At 47.0% G+C, this 23,229-nt stretch overlaps 1 protein-coding gene and 1 long non-coding RNA gene across 4 annotated transcripts in view; one reads left to right on the top strand and one right to left on the bottom strand.

Moving 5' to 3' along the window:
- LOC139265392 (ubiquitin carboxyl-terminal hydrolase 47-like) overlaps positions 1–13,867 on the bottom strand; it is a 52,175-nt gene extending 38,308 nt beyond the window's left edge. For all 3 annotated transcript variants that reach the window (XR_011593550.1, XM_070882382.1, XM_070882380.1), the window contains exons 1-3: positions 13,261–13,867; positions 4,670–4,785; positions 113–206 (exon numbers count right to left, since the gene is read on the bottom strand). The gene's annotated coding sequence lies outside the window, so the exon portion shown is untranslated. The remainder of the gene's footprint in view (positions 1–112; positions 207–4,669; positions 4,786–13,260) is intronic.
- On the top strand, positions 13,402–14,938 carry LOC139265973 (uncharacterized). The gene is made up of 2 exons (XR_011593666.1): positions 13,402–14,262; positions 14,446–14,938. It is a non-coding gene; the product is annotated as an uncharacterized lncRNA (long non-coding RNA).
- The last annotated feature ends 8,291 nt before the right edge of the window (positions 14,939–23,229 follow it).

Genomic DNA, 23,229 nt, shown 5'->3' with positions numbered 1-23,229 from the left:
GATTTTTAAAAGGCTGTCTAATGGTTATACTCCCAGTTTAAGATGGTTATACAATTCTAATTAAATATTGCCTCTGAATTACTCCCACACAAAATAAATATGGCTTACTTACTGCACCTTTCTTTTGTGAGTACAGCAGCAGTTTTGGGGGCCTTGCGAAGCTTGCCCCTGTGTGGAAGCCTCATATGTGTGGTTTCCTGAAAGGGCTATAAAAAAACACATTTAAATCACAACACAATTACTAAAGGCAACACAGTGGTTAGAAAGTTTCCCCATCTTTAGTCAACATACAAATAGCTGTAAGTTTTGTCAAAGTATTACATAAAAATAAATACGGACAGAATGCATGACTTTAAAATGGAGCCTGAATCACATCTTATCCAATTACGCCCTGCTCTGCAATGCCCTTTCACCTGAAGACTGCAATTGGTTCTTCAATCGCCTTTATAACCACGGGACAAAAATGCATGTCGGTGCAGGAAAAGCTTGTTATTTGGGTACTGAGCTGTAGGTCGATGTCATGTATTCAACCAGCATTGTAACCCATGTATAAACTGACCTAAGTTGTAACACTGTGTGAACAATGACCACTACGTGGTGAACTTTTGGAAGACACTCCTAACCTGGACCTTCAGATATAAAAGGGGAAGCTCCATCCACTTCCATCACTTGAGTGCTAAGGAACAAAGGACAGGTCACAGACTGACCTTCTCTCAAGCATGGGCTCGTGTGCATTTATACTGTATAGCAAGGACGTATCAATGGCGACGAGAAACTGGGATTTAAACCACGCGAGCATGGCCACTAGCAGAACAGACGAGAGGTACTGTGTTAAGGAATGTTTGGGACAGAGATTCAACATTGTTAAAGCAGCACACAGTTCTCCAGTCAGACAAGGGCAGTCAGGCATGTCCCAACATGTAGTCGAACCCAGAGGGGGAGTTCGACAGAGAAAATGGCAAGCTGAACGGCGATTCACACCATTGAAAGGGACAATGCGGCCAGTAATGGGGCCATCAACACCTGTTAATGGTGCACTCAAGGACAATCACAGGGGCAGTCAGGGACAATCGACTGGCAAGGGACCTTTTGTTTCCAACAGCAGCTCATGTTGGAGGCGTGGAGGCACACACTCAGCCAGAGTTTGCAGAAATTGCAGAAATGAACGCTGGGGGAAATCGCTGGAAGCTGAAGTTCAGTGAGTTCATGTGAAGCACGTATATAGTTCATACACCAGGACGCCACCGATAATGATGAAAGTGCTCCTCAATGGCATCCCGTATCAATGGAGTTAGACACGGGGGCCAGCCAGTCCCTGATGGGTATCAAACAGTTCGAAAAGTTGTGGACGTCCAAGGCCAGGAGGCCAAAATTATCGCCGATTGACTATGGACATACACAAAGGAGATCATTCCGGTGCGAGGCAGCGCCACAGTAGTCGTGACCCACAAAGATGCGGAGAACAGGTTGCCACTCTGGGTTGTCCTGGGGGACGGTCCCGCACTACTGGGGAGGAGTTGGCGTGCTGTCATGAACTGGAATTGGGGCGATGTCAATGCAATTTCCTCTGTGGAGCGAGTATCATGCTCACAGATCCTGGACAAATTTGACTCATTATTTCAACCCAGCATTGGCACTTACATGGGGGCCAAGGTAGTAATTCACATTAACTCGGACTCCAGGCCAGTACACCACAAAGCCAGAGCGGTGCCGTATGTGATGCGGGAAAAGATAGAAGGCGAATTGGACCGCCTGCTGAGGGAAGGAATCATCTCGCCAGTTCAATTCAGTGACTGGGCGAGCCCGATTGTACCGGTGCTCAAGGCGGATGGGTCGGTCAGGATATGTGGTGATTACAAGGCCACCATTAATCGGGTGTCACTCCAAGACTAGTACACGCTACTGAGAGCGGAGGACCTCTTTGCGACGCTATCCGGTGGCAAACTTTTTTCAAAATTGGACCTGACCTCAGCTTACATGACCCAGGAGCTGGCGAGTGACTCGAAGAAGCTGACCACCATCATGACACACAAGGGGTTGTTTGAGTACAACAGATGTCTGTTCGGGATTCGCTCGGCCGTCGCGATCTTCCAACGAAATATGGAAAGCCTCCTCAAGTCGATTCCAGGGACGTTGGTTTTTCAATCCTCATCACGGGTTACGATACTGAAGAACACCTCCACAACCTGGAGGAGGTGCTACGCAGACTGGACCAGGTAGGGCTGCGACTGAAAAAGGCGAAGTGCGTCTTCCTAGCTCCAGAGGTAGAATTCCTGGGGATGAGGGTAGCAGCAGACGGGATCAGCCCTACTGCAGCCAAGACGGAAGCGATCCAGAGAGCACCCAGACCATGTAACACGACGGAGCTGCGTTCATTCCCGGAGCTCCTGAACTATTTTGGTGACTTTCTTCCCAAATTGAACACGCTGCTAGAGCTGCTACACGTGCTCCTACGCAAAGGTCGCGAATGGGTCTGGGGGGACAGCCAGGAAAGGGCTTTTAATAGAGCACGCAATTTGTTATGTTCCAACAATCTGTTAACGCTATATGACCCATGTAAGAAACTTGTGTTAACGTGCGATGCGTCGTCCTATGGTGTCGGGTGTGTGTTGCAGCATTTCAATGCCAAGGGTCAGTTACAGCCGGTAGCTTATGCCTCCAGAAGTCTGTCCCAGGCAGAAAGCGGCTACAGGAGGCGCTCGCATGTGTATATGCGGTAAAGAAAATGCACCAGTACCTGTTTGGCAGGAAATTTGAGCTGGAGAGAGATCACAAATCCTTAACGTCCCTTTTGGCCGACAACAAGGCCATAAATGCAAACGCATCGGCCCGCATACAGAGGTGGGCACTCACGTTAGCCGCCTATGACTACACAATTCAGCACAGACCGGGCACCGAAAACTGCGCCGATACACTCAGCAGGCTCCCACTAGCTACCACTGAGGGGGCTACTGAGCATGCTGCTGAGATGGTCATGGCTGTTGAAGCTTTCAGAAGCGAAGGCTCACCCGTGACAGCCCGTCAGTTTAAAGTCTGGACAAATAGAGACCCGCTATTGTCTCCAGTCAAGAAATGTGTCCTGAATGGGGACTGGGCAGCCACGTACAGGGCATACCCTGAGGAATTTAAACCATTTCACAGGCACAGGGATGAACTCTCGATTCAGGCCGATTGCCTACTGTGGGGAAACCGTGTAGTCATGCCCCAGATGGGCAGAGAACTCCACAATGAGCAACCGGGCATTGTCATGATGAAGGCAATTGCCAGGTCACACGTTTGGTGGCCAGGGATAGACACAGATCTGGAACTTTGTGTTCGCAGGTGCAACACGTGCACCCAGGGAAGCCCCCCTTAGCCCCTGGTCCTGGCCCGCCAAGCCAGAGTCACGCATCCATGTGGACTACGCAGGTCCTTTCATGGGAAAAATGTTTTTGGTAGTAGTATGCGCCTACTCCAAATAGATCGAGTGTGACATTTTAAATTCAAGCACATCCTCTGCCACAGTAGAAAGTCTACGGGCAATGTTCGCCGCCCACGGTCTAACGGACATCTTGGTCAGCGACAATGGCCCATGCTTCACAAGCACTGAATTCCAGGATTTCGTGGCAGGCAATGGAATTAACCATGTCAGAACGGCACCGTTCAAGCCGGCCTCAAACGGCCAGGCAGAACGAGCAGTGCAGATAATCAAACAGGAGATGCTCAGAATTCAAGGGGGTTCCCTACAATGATGCTTATCACGCCTCCTGTTGGCCTACAGATCCCGACCACACTCGCTCACAGGGGTTCCACCCGCAGAGCTGCTAATGAAAAGGACGCTCAAAACCCGGTTATCCCTTATACACCCCACCATGAAAGAAATTGTCGAGAGCAGGTGCCAGTCACAATATGACTACCATGACAGGAATGCGAGGGCGCGATGTATTGATATAAATGACCCGGTTTTTGTCCTGAACTACGCTGCAGCGCTCAAATGGCTCGCAGACACTGTGATTGCCAAAGAGGGAAATAGGATTCTGGTAGTTAAACTTACCAATGGACAAATCTGCCGCCAACATGTGGATCAAACAAAAAGGAGGTTCAGCAACCCCATAGAAGAAGCAGAGGAAGAACACGATGTAGAGTTCACTCCTCCACAGGTGACCAAACACCAGAACCAAAGGGAGGAGAACCCAGTCACTGTGGGCAGTCCGGACAGGCCTGAGGCACCGCAAACAGCAGACACTCAGGCCAGCGCCCAACAACCGGAGCCCCAACTCAGATGCTCTACAAGGGAGCGTAAACCACCAGAGAGACTCAACCTGTGATCCCAATAAGACTTTGGAGGGGGAGGTGATGTCATGTATTCAACCAGCATTGTAACCCATATATAAACTGACCTAAGTTGTACACTGTGAGAACAATGACCACTAGGTGGTGAACTTGTGGGAGACACTCCTAACCTGGACCTTCAGATATAAAAGGGGAAGCTCCACCCACTTCCATCACTTGAGTGCTAAGGAATAAAGAACAGGTCATAGACTGACCTTCTCTCAAGCATGGGCCTCGTGTGCATTTGTACTGTAAAGCAAGGACGTATCAGTCTCATGTGCATAATTTTATTGGAGATAGTTTTATTCTAAAACGTGAAGCGGTTATGCTGGGGCTATCTGGTCTACATTGTCTGTACCTGTTCCAGTATTATTTGCATTTCCCCTGTCCTGTTTCTTTCTCTTTGTGGTGTGTCTGTGCTCCCTCTGGTTCTTCCTTTTATTGGATTTAGCTTCCTTTTTCTCTTCCATTTTTCTTAAAAAAACAAAGACCGGAACGATTTACTGGATGGCTTTGCTAATTTATTATTAACTGTTCCAAAACGAACATTTAATTTACGTACGTTTTGCCTTTTTTTTCTTTGTACTCGTGCCCATTCTAATATTTACTGCCCGAAATGTGACTATTCCAAGTCTGGTGCCGATTATAACTCATTCATTGAGCTAGGGTGAGTGACGATCTAACCGCATATTTTATAGGGAGGATCTTCTGAACAAAGTCTGGAACATTGTTTGTGATTATAATTTCAGTTTCATTTTCCAAGAAATTAAATGTACTAACAAGAAGGCATTATTTTCCGAACAGATGAAATCAAAGCAACATTTTTTAAAGTAACAAAATTAGAACTGTAAAGAGGATTCCATTCCACCGTCCAAAGTAATAACACGTTTTTATAACACGTTTTCCGGTGTAACTCCAGAGTGAGGAAGTAGCATGGTAGCCTGCCTTTTATATCTGCTTGCCCATGGTGTGCAAGTGACCCTTGGGTCTCCCACAGGTGCGCCCCCTGGTGGCAAGTCTTACACATTGGTAATGTTTGCATACATAACATCATTCCCCCCAAAGTTTTAAATACAAGTTATTTATAAGTTGAGGCGATCTGGGGCTCTGCGTTCCCGGGTTGATCGTCTGAGTTGAAGTTCTGGCATGGGCGAGTTGGTCGGATCATTGCTGCATTGCGGTATGACTGATCTGATCGGACTGTCAGGTATGGTGGGTTCATCCTCGTGGTTGACCGTGAGGTCGATTGCTGGTTGGGTGTATGTGGGTGGATCATTGATGGTAATGTCCTCTTCAAACTGTTCTTGGTTGTCAGTGAACCGCAGTTTGGTCTGATCCAAGTGCTTTTTGCAAGTTTGTCCATTTAAAAGTTTGACAGCAAACACTCTGTTCCCCTCCTTGGCTAACACAGTGCCGGCAATCCATTTGGAACCATGACCGTAATTAAGAACAAACACAGGGTCAGTAACCTCAATGTCACGTGATACAGCCGCGCAATCGTGGTACACGTTATGCCGGTGACGCCGGGTTTCTACATGATCATTGAGATATGGGTGGACTAAGGAGAGCCTGGTTTTGAGCGCTCTCTTCATTAGCAATTCTGCAGGGGGAACCCCGGTAAGCGAGTGGGGTCGCATGCGGTAGCTGAGCAGGATCAGAGATAACCGGGTCTGCAGGAACCGTCCGTCATGCGTTTCAAGCTCTGCTTGATGGTTTGGACTGCCCATTGCACTTGACCATTGGATGTGGGCTTAAGCGGCGCAAATCTGACATGCTTGATGCCATTGTGGGTCATGAACTCGTTGAATTCCAAGTTGGTGAAACATGGTCCATTGTCACTAACAAGGACGTTGGGCAAACCATGGCCCGGAGATTTTCAATGGTGGCAGTGGATGTACATGACATTATACATTCAATCCATTTAGGGTAAGTGTCGACTGCTACTAGGAACATCTTTCTTAGAAAGGGGCCAGCGAAATCTACATGGACCCTGGACCACAGTTTGAAGGGGCCATGACCACAGACTCAGTGGGGCCTCCCTTGGTGCATTGCTCAACTGTGAGCAAGTGTGTCATGTATCCTACATGGTTACTGTTTGTACTATTACAAGGTGTGCCACCAGGAGGCACCTCAGTGAGAGACTTGTAGGTTACCTGCACAGGTGTGCCAGGCCTAGTATAAAAGACAGGCCACCAGGTGTGATCCTCACTCTGGTGTTACCAATAAAGGACTAAGGTCACTACAGTTCAAGTACAACGCATTGCCTCATGGAGTCATTATCAGAGCATCTAAAGACATAACAAAGTGTTACATTGGTGTACGCATGACTCCAATTCCGAGTCAATGCCGGGCCACCAAATGTGCGACCTGGCTATAGCCTTCTTCATGACTATGCCTGAGTGGGTAGTGAAGGTCGCGTATAAACGTTTCTCTGCCTTTTTTTGGCAAAACTACATGATTCCCCCATAGGAGACAGTCCAAATGGATGGACATTTCATCCCTGCATCGGTGGAATGGCTTAATTTCGTCTTGCATTTCCCCGGGAACCGCCGACCAGCTCCCACTGAGGATGCAGCTTTTTACTAGTGATAACACAGGGTCCTGGCTAGTGCAGGTCCTGATCTGGTGAGCCGTGACGGTGACCCCTCGCTCTCAAAAGAAGCAAGTCTGCGGGTTGCGCCACTTCCACCCCAGTGGTGGGCAATGGTACCCGACTGAGGGCATTAACACAGTGCTCAGTGCCTGGTCTGTGGCGGATTACATAGTCATACACAGATAACGTTAGTGCCCATCTTTGGATGCGAGCTGAAACATTGGTGTTAATACCTTTGCTTTCTGAGAACAGCGAAATGAGTGGCTTGTGGTCGGTTTCGAGCTCGAACCGGAGTCCAAATAGATATTGGTGCATTGTCTTAACCCCGTAAATGCATGCTAATGCTTTTCTTAACCATATTGTAAGCTCTTTCAGCCTTAGATAAGCATCTGGATACATGTGCAACCGGTTGCAGTTTGCCTGACACACTGGCTTGCTGTAGCACACAACCGACCCTGTACGAAGATGCATCACAAGCTAGTACTAAACGTTTACATGGGTCATACAAGTAACTTGCTAGAACATAGGTTTTTGGCCTTGTTAAAGGCTGTCTCTTGAGATTTACCCCAAATCCAATCGTCACCTTTGTGTAGCAATAAATGCAAAGGCTCCAGCAAAGTGCTCAACCCCAGTAGAAAGTCACCAAAATAGTTGAGGAGTCCCAGGAACGAACGCAGCTCCGTCACATTCTGTGGTTTGCGTGCATTCCTGATGGCCGCCGTGGGTCTGATGCTGTCCACTGCATTCTTTCTCCCCAGAAATTTAACCTCTGGCGCCAGGAAAACACACTTTTCCTAGAACATTTCAGCCTGAGTCCCACTCTGTCCAGTCGATTTAGAACCTCTTTCATATTGTGCAAGTGTTCGGTGGTGTTGCAGCCAGTGATCAAGATGTCGTCTTGAAACACCACGGTGCACAGAACCGATTTCAGCAGACACTCCATGTTGTTCTGGAAGATGGATGCAGCCGAGCGAATCCCAAAGGGGCATCTGTGGTATATGAACAATCCTTTGTGTGTGTTGATGCACGACAATTTTTTCGAAGGTTCAGCCAGCTCCTGTGTCATGTAAGCAGAGGTTAGATCCAGCTTGGTGAACGACTTCCCCCCTGCTAGCGTTGCGAACAGGTCATCAGCTTTGGGTAGTGGGTATTGGTCCTGTAACGAGACTCGGTTGATCGTTACCTTGAGGTCCCCGCAGATTCTGACCGTCCCATCGCTTTTCAACACCGGAACAATTGGATTGGCGCACTCGTTGAACTCGACTGGCGATATGATCCCCTCTCGTTGAAGTCTGTCCAGCTCGATCTCAACTTTCTCTCGCATCATGTATGGAACCGCTCGGGCCTTGTGATGAATGGGTCCTGCATCAGGGACTAGATGGATCTGCACTTTGGAGCTTGTGAAGTTGCCGATGCCTGGCTCGAATAACGACGGGAATTTGTTTAGTACTTGGGTGCATGAGGCATCATCCACCGAAGACAGTGCTTTGATGTTGTCCCAGTTCCATCGGATCTTTCCTAGCCAGCTTCTGCCGAACCGTGTTGGGCTATCGCCTGGTACAATCCATAGTGGTAAATCATGCACAGCTCCATCGTATAATACTTCACTGCCGCACTACCAATGACTGGTATGAGCTCTTTGGTGTAAGTGCGCAGCTTGGTGTGGATCGGGCCTAGTTTTGGCCTTTGTGCCTTGTTGCCCAACAGTTTCTCAAAAGCCTTCTGGCTCATAATTGACTGATTCACCCCCGTGTCCAAATCCATGGAGACTGGAATGCCGTTTAATTTGACTTTTAACATTATCAGAGGGCTTTTGGTGGTGAAGGTGTGTACCCCATACACTTCCTCTTCAGCCTCGGGTTGAGTTGCCTCCCTTAATCATTCAGCATGATCCAAGCCGGATCTGTCATCTTCTGCCAACTCTACCACGTGGTGAGTTGCAGCACGTCTGCACATTCGCTGGAGATGCCCCATTGTTTCACAGCCCTTGCACACGTAGAGTTTGAATTGATATTGATGGGCTCGATGATTATCCTAGCAGCGCCAACATGGTGTTAATGGATTCGCATTCACGCCCCACGGTGGACTCTGAGTCATCCTAGGTCTGACCTCTGTGGGCGGGTAGGCCCTGCCATGTACAGTTCAGCCTGCTGAAGGTGTTATTTTATGCACAGTACTTGCCGGTGAGCTTCGATGCTGCAATGATATCTGTTTAGTGTTGTTGTTCATGGACATGAAAGCGTGGGCTATTGTGATGGCCTTGCTCAGATCTAGGGATTCGGCAGACAGCAATTTGCGAAGAATGACCTCATGGCCGATTCCAAGCACAAAAAAGTCCCGCAACACTTCCCCCAAAAATCCAGCAAATACGCATGGTCCCGCAAGTCGTCTTAGGTCAGCGACATAGCTCACCACATCCTGGCCCTCGGAGTGTATAAAAGCGATACCTGGCCATCAAGATGCTCTCCTTTGGCTTGAGGTGTTCCCGAACCAGCGTGCACAACTCTTCATATGTCTTCTCCATTGGTTTTGTTAGTGCTAGCAGATTTTTGATGAGGCCATATATCGTGGACCTGCAAACGGTGAGGAGAATCGCCCTGCGTTTGACCGTGGTTTCTTCCTTATCCAGCTCGTTGGCCACGAAGTACTGGTCAAGACGCTCAACGAAGGCTTCCCAATCATCGCCCTCAACAAATCTCTCAAGAATACCAATGACAGCCATAACCGTGTGAAAGTTCGTGATCTGTTGCTCGTCACCAATTGTTACATTCAGAATAACTCCACAAGACTGTATATTGTAAGCTCAAACTGTTGTGACCTTGGTCTCTTTAATGTAACCACAGAATGAGGAAGCAGCATGGTAGACTGCCTTTTATACCTGCTTGCCTGGGGTGTGCAGGTGACCCTTGGGTGCGCCCACTGGTGGGAAGTCTTACACATTGGTAATGTTTACACAGATAACAGAAGCAGTCCGATCCTCAACCCCAAAGCAGGGGTGTCTGATCCCTGACCTTGGGGAGGGACGGGCCACTGGTGGGTGAACTTGGAGGTCCAGGAGGAAGCACTCCTGCTCCTTTTGGCCCACAAGGCTTATTCCCTGAGGCTGTGCCCACCTCGCTGCATTTACCAGGAATCACGAGGCTGGCACTGGCAGCACCATGCAAGGATTGGATTAACAACCCTCACTGTCCAGGCCCATATGACAATTGCACAAGGTATTGGAAGGCCACCGTTGCCTTTGTAATTGGGCCAAAACCGCCCTAAGTGGAGGAAGTGCATCCAGGAGTGCGCTGAGCTTCTCGAGTCTCGTTGCCGAGAGCATGCAAAAATCAAGCACAGGCTGCAGAAAGAGCATGCAGCAAACCAGTCCCACCCACCCCTTTCCTCAACGACTATCTGTCCCACCTGTGACAGAGACTGTGGTTCTCGTATTGGACTGTACAGGCACTCAAGAACTCATGTTAAGAGTCGAAGCAAGTCTTCCTCGATTCCGAGAGACTGCCTATGATGATGATGATGAATTGTTTAGCAACAACAAGTGCCACCTCCAGTAGAGAATTGACAAGGGAAGAAAATCGAGGTAAAGAACTGCAATGAATATAAATGCTCAATGGAAGTATAAATTGTATATTACAATAACAACAACTTGTATTTATATAACGCCTTTAACGTAGTAAGACATCCCAAATTGCTTCACAGGTGTGTTATAAGAGAAAAAAATAAATTTGACACTGAGCCAGATAAGAAGAAATTACAGCAGATAACCAAAAGCATGTTCAAAGAGGTAGGTTTTAAAGAGTGTCTTGAAGGAGGAAAGAGAGGTAGAGAGGTGGAGAGGTTTAGGGAAGGAGTTCCAGAGCCTAGGGCCTAGGCAGCTGAAGACACGGCCACCGATGGTTCAGCAGTTATAATCACGGATGATCAAGAGGGCAGAATTTGAGGAGCACAGATATCTTGCGGGGGAAGGAGGTTACAGAGATAGGGAGGGGCAAGGCCATGGAGTGATATGTAAGCAAGGATGAGAATTTTCAAATTGAGACATTGCTTAACCAGGAGCCAATGTAGGTCAGTGAGCACAGGGGTGATGGCCGAGCGGGACTTGGTGCGAGTTAGAACACAGGCTGCTGAGTTTTGGATGATCTCAAGTTTACGTAGGGTAGAATGTGGGAGGCCAGCCAGGAATGTGGTGGAGTAGTCAAGTCTAGAGGTAACAAAAGGCAAGGATGAGAGTTTCAGCAGCAGAAGAGCTGAGGCAGGGGCAGAGACGGGCGATATTATGGAGGTGGAAATAGATAGTTTTAGTTATGCCGCGGATATGAGACCTCTTGCTCATTTCAGAGTCAAATATGACACCTAGGTTGCGAACAGTCTGATTCAGCTGCAGACAAATGCTAGGGAGAGGGATGAAGTCAGTGGCTAGGGAACGCAGTTTGTGGCGGGGACCAAAGACAATGGCTTCGGTCTTCCCAATATTTAATTGGAGGAAATTTCTGCTCATCCAGCACTGGATGTTGGACAAGCAATCTGACAATTTAGAGACCATGGAGGAGTCGAGAGAAGTGGTTGTGAGGTAGAGCTGGGTGTCGTCACGTACGTGTGGAAACTGACGCTGTGTTTTTGAATGATATCGCCAAGGGGCAGCATATCATTGAGAAATAGGAGGGAGCCAAGGACAGATCCTTGGGGACACCAGAGGTAATGGGAAGAGAAACTATTGCAGGTGATTTTCTGGCTATGATTAGATAGATAAGATTGGAACCAGACGAGTGCAGTCCCACCCAACTAGACGATGGTGCAGAGGCATTGGAGGAGGATGGAGTGGTCAACCGTGTCAAAAGGCTGCAGATAGGTCAAGAAGGATGAGGAGTGATGGTTTACCTTTGTCACATTCACAAAGGATGTCATTTGTGACTTTGATGAGAGTTTTGGTACTATAGCAGGGGCGGAAACTAGATTGGAGGGATTCAAACTTGGAGTTCTGGGAAAGATGGGCACGGATTTGGGAGGCGGCAACATGTTCAAGGACTTTGGAGAGGAAAGGGAGGTTGGAGATCGATCAGTAGTTTGTAACCACAGTGGGGTCAAGGATTGTTATTTTGAGGAGAGGAGTGATGACGGCAGGTTTGAAGGCGAGAGGGACAATACCTGAGGAGAGAGAACCGTTAACAATATCAGCTAACTTTATTACTTCACTTAATTACTTCATTTAAAGGAGCCTTTGAGACTCCCACATCAAGTGGTTAGGGTTGCCAACTCTGGTTGCAGGTGTTGGTGGAGGTTTGATTACATGACCATATGACATCTGATCATGTAATGCTTGATCATGTGACATCTGATCACATGACTTCTACCCATGTTATTGCATTTATCTTACAATGGTTGGGTTCCCCCATCGTTGAGTATTTTTGCTTGTGGCTTCGTGCCAGCAGCTGTTATGCGATAAGTTCCAAGAACCAGGAAGCCACCCATGAGCAGTGGAGGATGGGAAACTGAGGGCAGGGAAGAGAGAAAACCGAGGGCGGAGAAGCCGAGGGTGGTGAAAAGGGGAAGCTGAGGGCGGAGAAGCCGAGGGTGGGGGAGCGATTCGCAGAGGAGAAACAAGAGGTGGGAGGAACATAGTACACACTTTACAACTATTTTAAATAAAACTATAAAGCCGAGTGCCCTCTTATTAAAAGGGCACTAGAACCGATAAATTAACAAATAAAACTTTGTGAACCTTAACGGTAAAATTAAAATTTGGTTGCTGGGTTCATGATACACTCCAGTTCCTCTGGTGCCCACCTCTCGCAGAAGGCCACGAGCCTACCAGTAGACACTGCGTACTCCATCTTCAGGGACACCCTGGCGCAAATGTAACTGCGGAAGAGAGGCAGGCAGTCCGGTTGAATGACCCCCTTGACTGCCCGCTGCCTGGTCCGGTTAAAAACATAGAAACATAGAAATCTAGAAAGTGCAGAAGGAGGCCATTTCAGCCCATCGTGTCCACATCGGCCGAGAAAAAAGCCACACGGCCCTTGGTCAGGTTAAATATAAACCTATGAACAATGAACAATGGCGGAAAGCTAAAGAGCATCTGGCCCAACCACTCCGCCCCAAGCAACTACGACACCCCTTGCACCGAAACATTCTACACTCCACCCCAACCAGAGCCATGTGATCTCCTGGGAGAGGCAAAAAAACAGATTAAAAACTCAGGTCAATTAGGGAAAAAAATCTGGAAAAATTCCTCTCCGACTCATCCAGGCGATCAAAACTAGTCCAGGAGACCACCCTGGCCGTGTTCGATTCCCTGCAGTACTAACCATCGTATCTGCGCCAGCCAACAAGAGGTTATCCAGTCTAATCCCACTTACCATCTCTAGGTCCGTAACTCTGCAGGTTACGGCACTTCAAGTGCCCATCCAAGCACCTTTTAAATATGGTGAGGGTTTCTGCATCGACCACCCTTCCAGGCAATGAGTTCCTGATCCCCACAACCCTCTGCGTGAAGAAGCTTCCAGGCTGCCGCTCGCCTTTTATGGCCCCGACCTGCCGCTGATGGTCTCTCACTGGTCGGGGCCACCACGCTGCTCCAGGCAGCACTAATGTGATTCCAGGGCTCTCCCCTTCCGTTAAAGGGGAGGGCACGCTGTGAGCTCTTCAGGGTTTTCAGCGACCTACACTAGGCCATCGGGACTGCCGGGCTGCATGATCGCAGCACGGATCCCACGAAAATCCACATGGAGGCCGGACCCGTAAGTCGGAGGACAACTCAAAATGCCGCCACGCACCTCCCCTTTAACTTTCGCCCCGCGAGCGGAGTGCGGCCTGGTTCGTGACCCGCGAGGCTGGCGCTGACTTCGCCACGGCAGCCTCACGAGGCGCTGCCCAATTTCTGCCGCGGGGCAAAAAGGGGTCACCCGGAACGAATTGGGTTTGCCGCACACAGCGATGACTTCTTCGTCAGAGGTGCAGCGGCCCGGGGCACTACCGGTTTTACACCTCCGCTAACTCCCGCGCTACTTTGCGGGAGCTCGTAATGCCACCGCCCCCCCGCCAGAAATAGTTTGTGCCTCATTAGTGCCCCTGGAGGCAGTTGCATCGGGGAGTTTCTATCCTCACCACGGACAAAATGAAACTGAAACCTGTATATAAACACCGTGAGCATTTTGCCACCTTCACAATAAGAAAGTTTCACCGGGCAGGAGAACACCTCTCAGATATTAAGATGGATTCAAAGAAAGTCTACCAAGTATTTGTGAAGGGACTCACAGGGCAAACAGTAACAGTGGACATTGCAAGCTCAGAAGAAGAATTTAATAGCACCACCATCCTGCAGTTTAAGGAGGCGCTAATTCCGAAGCTCCCTGGAATCAGTATGTAACATTTGTTACTTAAATGGCAAAATATTATTACTGTTTCACATTGCCTGCAATTTATCCGGTGATGTAATTTAAAAAAAAATGGTTCATAATGATCGAGGTAGCTTATTAAATGTATTGTGTTGTATAAATCTAATTCATATACCTTATATTTATATATGCATCTATCATCTGCAGATGTCCCAGACGAACTACGCTTGATATATAATAATTCTCAACTGGAAGATAAAGACCCTTTTTCGGAATACAAGATAGTCAATAAAAGCACCATTTTCATGGTAGTCCGCCTCAGGGGGGGGGGGGGGCACATTGGACTATCAGAGAATTTTGATTGGAACAGTTTATCTGAAAAACTATGAAAAAAGACTTCCTGCAAGAAACCATTCAGAAGCAATGTTTTTCGGAGTTATTTCCTGTGTAACTCAAGTTGCTGAATATCCAGGTTAAACTGTACTATTGCTTTAATTACAATTGGTTATTTAAAATTTTTGATCAATAGTGTTATTCGATAAAAGGTGAAAGTTCATGATCTCTGTAATTGGGTAACATTTAGCACTGCCAAAGAATTGCAATACACTGAAGCCATTTATTTTATAAACTCTTGTGTATTGTTAAGATAACCCCTCACAATTACTGCCACTCCATTAAAGTGATATTTGGTTAAAATGTTCTCTGTAGCGACACATGCAATATGTATGATCCTTTATATTGGTGCAACTTAACAGGAAAATACCATGGGGATCGCCAACCCTTCCGGAATGACCAGGAGTTTCCCGGAATCGGGGGTACCGCTCCCGTGCTCTGGGAAATCAGCCCTGCTCTGTGCTTTCCCCGAGACCGAGGGCTGGAGAGTGGCGAATCCGGAGGCTCGGGAATCACGGGCATTCGGGGAATCACTGAACTCACCAGGGCTCTGGAATCGGGGCAGCTTGAAATCAGGAGGTGGAGCTCTGAAACTGGCGGGGGGGCTCGAGAGCAGAGGGAAGCGAAGGAGACTGGGGAATCAACAGGATTGGGTACCGACGATCATGGGAAACGATGGAGACTCGGGGCAAGATGGTGAATTAGGGGATGGGAGGTCGTGGGAGAGAAGGGGACTAGTGGTCATGGGATTGGGGCTCAAGCGAGTGGTGGGTGAGGGGACCAGTATTTCCCACAGAGCCGGGAGCAGTAGCAGGGTGGTGAGTGAGAGTGGCACCGAGAGAGGTTTGTTCTATCAGGACAGCCTGGAGTTTTACTTGGAGCTGGTGTACTTGGTCACCGCCTTTGTCCCTTCTGACACAGCATGCTTGGCCAGCTTCCCAGGCAGCAACAGGCGCACGCTTGTTGTAATGGGCCAGGCGGAAACCTCACCCGCGATGCGCTCGAAAATATCGTTCACAAACGAGTTCACGATGCCCATAGCCTTGGAGGAGATGCCGGTGTCGGATGAACCTGCTTCATCACTTTGTAGATGTAGATGGAGTAACTCTCCTTCGCGATTTTCTGCGCTTCTTGCCGCCCTTCGGTGGTGTTTTCTTGATGACTTTCTTGGAGCCTTTCTTCGAAGCTGATTTCTTTTCCTCAGGCATTGTCTTGTTGAGAGAGGAGCAGTCTGTAAAGGGGCAGGTGAAACCTTACTGTGGGTAAACAGTGAACGATTGTTTCCTCTGGAGGGCGAATGGGGAACTAGGGGGCAGAAAACAAGGAAGAAACAAGGGCAAGGAAGAAGAAATTTCTTGAAATCAGATCTATTAGACTGTGAGATACTTCACCACACGTGACTATTGAGGTAGAGACGAAAACCTCATTTCAAAGAGAATGGGATATATATTTGAAGAGTAAGAATATAAAAAGATCTTGGGGTGGGGGGAGGAATTGGGGTTAGAGGAGAGAGCGCTAGCACTGGAGCTGAATGGGCTCCTCCTGTGCTGTAATTTATATAATTCTATGAATACTTGCTATTACAGGTATTGAGTCTGAGCTCAGGAAGTTGTTTAAAATGTTGGTGCTGAGCTGAGTTTAGGATGACGTGCCCAAACACCGAGCCCGCTGCCCTATGTGCGATCTCTCGGTTTGCTCTGTGTCGTGAAGTGTGACTTTAAGTCCAAGTACAGACTAGCTCTGACTGAGATTCCCAGTTCGGCGTTGTCACCTTCAAACGGAACAGGAGTTCAAACCAGAGTCCAAGGAGATAGAAAGAGAAGTCGACCTGTTAAAAGTGGCCGACTGGGGAGCCGGAGTGCAGGGGGATTCTGGCGACAGTTTCAGGGTGAATATCAGCGGGTTTTAGGGTTAGTACAAGTTACAGGTAGGCTATTGGGGCATTACACCGATTACTATCAGTGAGTTAATGTATTACTGTTGGTTAAGATGGGAATCTGAGATTTACCAGTATTACTATTAGTTACTATTAGTTACCTGTATCAGCAAAATTTCCGTGAGTTACCATACCCTAATATATAGGACTGTATAACTATGTATAACACTCACTACATTTGCCTAGAAGCATTGTGAAGTGTGAAATCATGTCCTGAGAATGTGTAACTTTATGTATAATATAAACATACAAAGAAGTAAATCAGAAAATTATCATAATGGTTCGGATTTTGCCCTCAGCGTCAATAGGAACTGCGCTTGCTGTTCATCAAGCTGACAGCTGCGCAGAAGATTTGGCGAGCTTTTGAGCAGCAACTTGTGCTATTTAGAGATAAGTTCCAGCCCGGCGCCTCTCCAGGGGATGTGTGGTGTCTGAGCAGGTCAAGTAACAACGAGGCTCTTCACCCAATCCGACTGTAGAATCCTCACAGGCTGGAATTTTCCCTTTGAAATGTGTGTGGATTTGGGGGTAGGGAGTAAGGGGAAAAAGTCAGTGGGTGTGGTCTATAGGCCCCCTAACATTAGTTACAGTGTTGGACGGAGTATAAATCAAAAAATAATGGAGGTTGTAATAAAGGAACGACAATAATCATGGGCGATTTTAACCTTCATATTAATTGGACAAAGCAAGTTGGTCAGGGTCGCCTTGAGGAAGAGTTCATAAGAATGTATCCGGGATAGCTTCCTTCAATAGTACATTGCGGAACCAACCAGGGAGCAGGCTATCTTAGATCTGGGACTGTGTAATGAGACAGGATTACTAAATGATCTCATAGCAAAGGATCCTCTAGGAATGAATGACCAGAACATGGTTGAATTTCAAATACAGTTGGAGGATGAGAAAGTTGGATCTCAAACCAGTGTCTGAAGCTTAAATAAAGGAGACTGCAAAGGTATGAGGGCAGAGTTGGCTAAAGTGGACTGGGAAAATAGATTAAAGTATGGGACAGTTGATGAGCAGTGGCAGACATTTAAGGAGATATTTAATAACTCGCAACAAAAATATATCCCAATGAGAAGGAAAGACTAAGAGAAGGGATAACCATCCGTGGCTAACTAAGGAAATAAGGGATGGTATCAAATTGAAAACAAGGGCATACAATGTGGCCAAGACTAGTAGGAGGCCAGAGAATTGGTAAACTTTTAAAAGACCAAAAAAATGATAAAAAGAGGGAAGATAGATTATGAAAATAAACTAGCACGAAATATAAAAACAGTTAGTAAGAGTTTCTACAGGTACATAAAATGGAGAAGAGTGGCTAAAGTAAATGTTGGTTCCCTAGAGGATGAGACTGGGGAATTAATAGTGGAGAACAGGGAAATGGCAGAAATATTTTGTATCGGTCTTCACAGTAGAAGAAACTAAAAACATACCGATAGTTTTAGGGGCTTTAGGGAGGGAGGAACTTAATACAATCACTATAACTAATGAAGTAGTACTCGGTAACATAATCGTACTAAAGGTGGACAAGTCCCCTGGATCTGATGGCTTACATCCTAGGGTCTTAAAATAAGTGGCTGCAGAGATAGTGAATGCATTGGTGTAATCTACCAAAATTCCCTGGATTCTGGGGCGGTCCCAGCAGATTGGAAAACCGCAAATGGAATGCCCCTATTTAAAAAAGGAGGCAGACAAGAAGCAGGAAACTGTAGACCAGTTAGCCTAACATCTGTTGTTGGGAAAATGCTGGAGTCAATTGTTAAGGAAGCAGTAGCAGGACATTTGGAAAAGCATAATTAAATTAAGCAGAGTTAGCATGATTTTATGAAAGGGAAATCATGTTTGACAAATTTGCTGGAGTTCTTTGAGGATGTAATGAGCAGGGTGGATAAGGGGGAACCAGTGGATGTGGTGTATTTGGATTCCCAGAAGGCATTCGATAAGGGGCCACATAAAATTTACTGTACATGATAAAAGTTCACGGGGTTGGGGGTAATATATTAGCATGGATAGAGAATTGGCTAACTAACAGAAAACAGAGAGTTGGGATAAATGGATCATTTTCCGGTTGGCAAACAGTAACTAGTGGGATGCAGCAGGGATCGTTGCTGGTGCTTCAACTATTTACAATCTATATTAATGACTTGGATGAAGGGACCGAGTGTAATGTAGCCAAGTTTGCTGATGATACAAAGATGGATGGGAAAGCAGATTGTGAGGAGGACACAAAAAATCTGCAAAGAGATATTGACAGTCTTAAGTGAATGAGCAAAAATTTGGAAGATCAAATATAATGTGGGAAAATGTGAGGTTATCCACTTTGGCAGAAATAATAGAAAAGCAAATTATAATTTAAATGCAGAAAAATTGCAAAGTGCTGATGTACAGAGGGACCTGGGGGTCTTTGTGCATGAAACACAAAAAGTTAGTATGCAGGTACGGATGTAATCAGGAAGGCAAATGGAATGTTGGCCTTTATTGCAAGGGGATAGAGTATAAAAGCAGAGAAGTCCTGCTACAACTGTACAAGGTATTGGTGAGGCCACACCTAGAGTACTGCGTACAATTTTGGTCTCCGTATTTAAGGAAGGATATACTTGCATTGGAAGCTGTTCAGAGAAGGTTCACTAGGTTGATTCCAGAGATGAGGGGGTTGACTTATGAAGATAGGTTGAGTAGGTTGGACCTATAATCATCGGAGTTCAGAAGAATGAGAGGTGATCTTATCGAAACATATAAGATAATGAGGGGGCTCAACAAGGTGGATGCAGAGAGGATATTTCCACTCATAGGGAAACTAAAACTAGGGGACATAGTCTCAGAATAAGGGGCCACCCATTTAAAACTGAGATGAGGAGAAATTTCCTCTCAGAGGGTTGTAAATCTGTGGAATTCTCTGCCCCAGAGAGCTGTGGAGGCTTGGTCACTGAATATATTTAAGGTGGAAATAGACAGATTTTTGAGCGATAAGGGAGTAAAGGGTTATGGGGAGTGGGCAGGGAAGTGGAGCTGAGTCCATGATCAGATCAGCCATGATTGTATTAAATGGCGGAGCAGGCTCGAGGGGCCAGGTGGCCTACTCCTGCCCCTATTTATTATGTTCTTATGTTCTGATGTTTCCAAGCAACCAACCGGTAAGTTTGGTCGGAGGTGGGAAGAACTGTGGAAGGGTGGACAGGCGCAGGATGAAAGAGTCATGACAACTCTCTCGGAAGCTTGCACACACATGCATGATTATCTTTTTGTGGTTGTAGATACGCTGCACATTGAGGGAGTGGAAGCACTTGCGGTTCACAAACGCTTCTGGGTGATGTGGGGATGTCTTGATGGTCACATGTGTGCAGTCGATGACGCCCTGCACCTGTGTTAAGCCAGCCAGAGCCGCAAAGCCGAGCGCCCGCTCAGTAACACTGGATGCCTCAGTGGCAAAGTTTACATAAATGCCTGACTTATGAAGCATGGCATCGGTCACCAGTGTGATGCATGTGTTGGCAGTTGACTGCGAGACTCTGGAAATGTCTGCTGCAGATCCCTGGGAGAAGTCTGAGGCAAAGTAGTTGGTAAGTGTGTCCACCAGGTCCACTTGGCAACAGGTCTTCTTCCAGTAAGTTACAAGTGTCTGCCACAACCTGAAACAATAGCCTGAGCATCCTGAAGTTCAGTTATGTCCTCTACCTATATAACCTGTGTTGGGGGTATCATCTCCAGCGAGGTATCATCCCTGTGCAGCAGCAGATTGGTGAGGAGAAGGCTGCTGGTGTGATTGCTGCTATTGCTTGTGTTGCTGGTGTTGTTCTTCTGAACTCCAGAGTATAGGCCCAACTTACTCAACCTATCTTCATAAGTCAACCTCCTCATCTCCAGAATCAACCTAGTCAACCTTCTCTGAACAGCCTCCAATACAAGTATATCCTTCCTTAACTAGGAGGCCAAAACTGTACGCAGTACTCTAGGTGTGGCCTCACCAATACCCTGTACAGTTGTAGCAGGACTTATCTGCTTTTATACTCTATCCCCCTGACAATAAAGGCCAACATTCCATTTGTCTTCCTGATTACATGCTGTAACTGCATACTAACTTTTTGTGTTTCATGCACAAGGACCCCCAGGTTCCTCTTTACTGCAGCACTTGCAATTCTCCAATTAAATTATAATTTGCTTTTCTATTATTTCTGCCAAAGTGGATAACCTCACATTTTCCCACATTATACTTCTTCCAAATTTTTGTCCACTCACTTAGCCTGTCTATATCCCTTTGCAGATTTTTTGTGTCTTCCTCACAATTTGCTTTCCCACCCATCTTTGTATCATCAGCAAACTTAGCTATATTACACTCGGTCCCTTCATTCAAGTCATTAATATAGATTGTAAATAGTTGAAGCCCCAGCAACGATCCCTGCTGCACCCCACTAGTTACTGTTTGCCAACCGGAAAATGATCCATTTATCCCAACTTTCTGTTTTCTGTTAGTTAACCAATCCTCTATCCATGCAAATATATTATTCCCAACCCCGTGATCTTTTATCTTCTGCAGTAAACTTTTATGTGGCACCTTATGGAATGCCTTCTGGAAATCCAAATACACCACATCCACTGGTTCCCCCTTATCCACCCTGCTCATTACATCCTCAAAGAACTCCAACAAATTTGTCAAACATGATTTCCCTTTCATAAAACCATGCTGACTCTGCTTGATTTAATTATGCTTTTCCAAATGTCCTGCTTCCTTAATAATAGACTCCAGCATTTTCCCAACAACAGATGTTAGGTTAACTGGTCTGTAGTTTCTTGCTTTCTGTCTGCTTCCTTTTTTAAGCAGGGTCATTACATTTGCAGTTTTCCAATCCTCTGGGAATTCCCCAGAATCCAGGGAATTTTGGTAGATTAAAACTAAAGGGCTCTCCACTGAAGACATGTTTGATGACATCCTTGCAGAGGCCAAGCAATGAGGCAGAGAAGCACTATAATCAAAGCCAGATCATGACCAGATGTGTACTAGAGCAAGAAATCGGGATGCTGACGATGTGCTTCAGATGCCTGGACATATCTGGAGGAGCCCTTCAGTATGCACCAGCCAGGATCTCCAGAATGATCGTTGTATGCTGCGCACTGCACAACAAAGTGCAGCAGCGATGATTGGAGCTGTAGGAGGAGCAGAGCACAAAGCCTCCTCAGAGGAGGATGAGGAAGAGAAGCAGTTAGAACACGAGGAGGAGGGGGAACCTGAGGTGTAGATGGCACCAGCAGCAGTGCACATTCCTGTGCGGGAGGCCCGGGATGGACTGATAAAGGCACAATTTGGCTAATTTAGCTCATTGTAACTGTTCCAGTACAGTTACAACACTAGCTTCAAGCCGACAATGTGGAAAACTGCCCAGGTATGTCCTGTCCACAAAAAAAGCAGGACAAATCCAATCTGGCCAAGTACCGCCCCATCAGTCTACTCTCAATCGTCAACAAAGTGACGGATGGCATCATTGACAGTGTTACGAAGCGACACATACTCACCAATAATCTGCTGACCAATATTCAGCTTGGGTTCCGCAAGGACCACTCCACTCGAGCTCATTACAGCCATCGTCCATGGACAAAAGAGCTGAATTCCAGAGATGAGGTGAGAGTGACTGCCCTGGACATCAAGGCAGCATTTGACTGAGGAGCCCGAGTAACATTGAAGTCAATGGGAATCAGGGGGAAAACATTCCACTGGCTGGAGTCATACCTAGCACAAAGGAAGATGGTTGTGGTTGTTGGAGGTCAATCATCTCAGCCCCAGGACATCGCTGCAGAAGTTCCTCAGGGCAGTGTCCTAGGCCCAACCATCTTCAGCTGCTTCATCAAAGAACTTCCCTCCATCATAAGGTCAGAAGTGGGGATGTTTGCTGATGATTGCACAGTGTTCAGTTCCATTCGCAACTCCTCAGGAAATGAAGCAGTTCATGTCCGCATGCAGCAAGACCTGGATGACATTCGGACTTGGGATGATAAGTGGCAAGTAATATTCGCACCATACAAGTGCCAGGCAATGACCATCTCCAACAAGTGAGAGTTTAACCACCTCCCCATGATATTCAATGGCATTACCATTGTCGAATCCCCCACCATCACCGTCTTGGGGGTCATCATTGACCAGAAACTTAACTGGACCAACCACATAAATAATGTGGCAACAAGAGTGGGTCAGAGGCTGGGTATTCTGCAGCAAGTGTCTCACCTCCTGACTCCCCAAAGCCTTTATACCATCTACAAGGCACAAGTCAGGTGTTTAATGAAATTCTCTTCACTTGCCTGGATGAGTGAAGCTCCAACAACACTCACGAAGTTCTACACCATCCAGGGCAAAGTAGCCCGCTTGATTGGCATGCCATCCAGCACCTTCAACAGTCACACTCTCCACCATCGGCTCACCGTGGCTGAAGTGTCTACCATATATAAGATGCACTGCAGCAACTCACCCCAGCTTCTTCGGCAGCACCTCCCAAACATAAGAACATAAGAACATAAGAATTAGGAACAGGAGTAGACCATCTAGCCCCTCGAACCTGCTCCGCCATTCAAAAAGATCATGGCTGATCTGGCCGTGGACTCAGCTTCACTTACCGGCCCGCTCCCCATAACCCTTAATTCCCTTATTGGTTAAAAATCTATCTATCTGTGATTTG

The sequence above is a fragment of the Pristiophorus japonicus genome, chromosome 6 (genome assembly GCF_044704955.1).
Source record: "Pristiophorus japonicus isolate sPriJap1 chromosome 6, sPriJap1.hap1, whole genome shotgun sequence".
Taxonomy (NCBI): domain Eukaryota; kingdom Metazoa; phylum Chordata; class Chondrichthyes; family Pristiophoridae; genus Pristiophorus; species Pristiophorus japonicus.
Note: the sequence above shows the minus strand (reverse complement) of the source record. Positions and strands in the feature narration are given on the sequence as shown.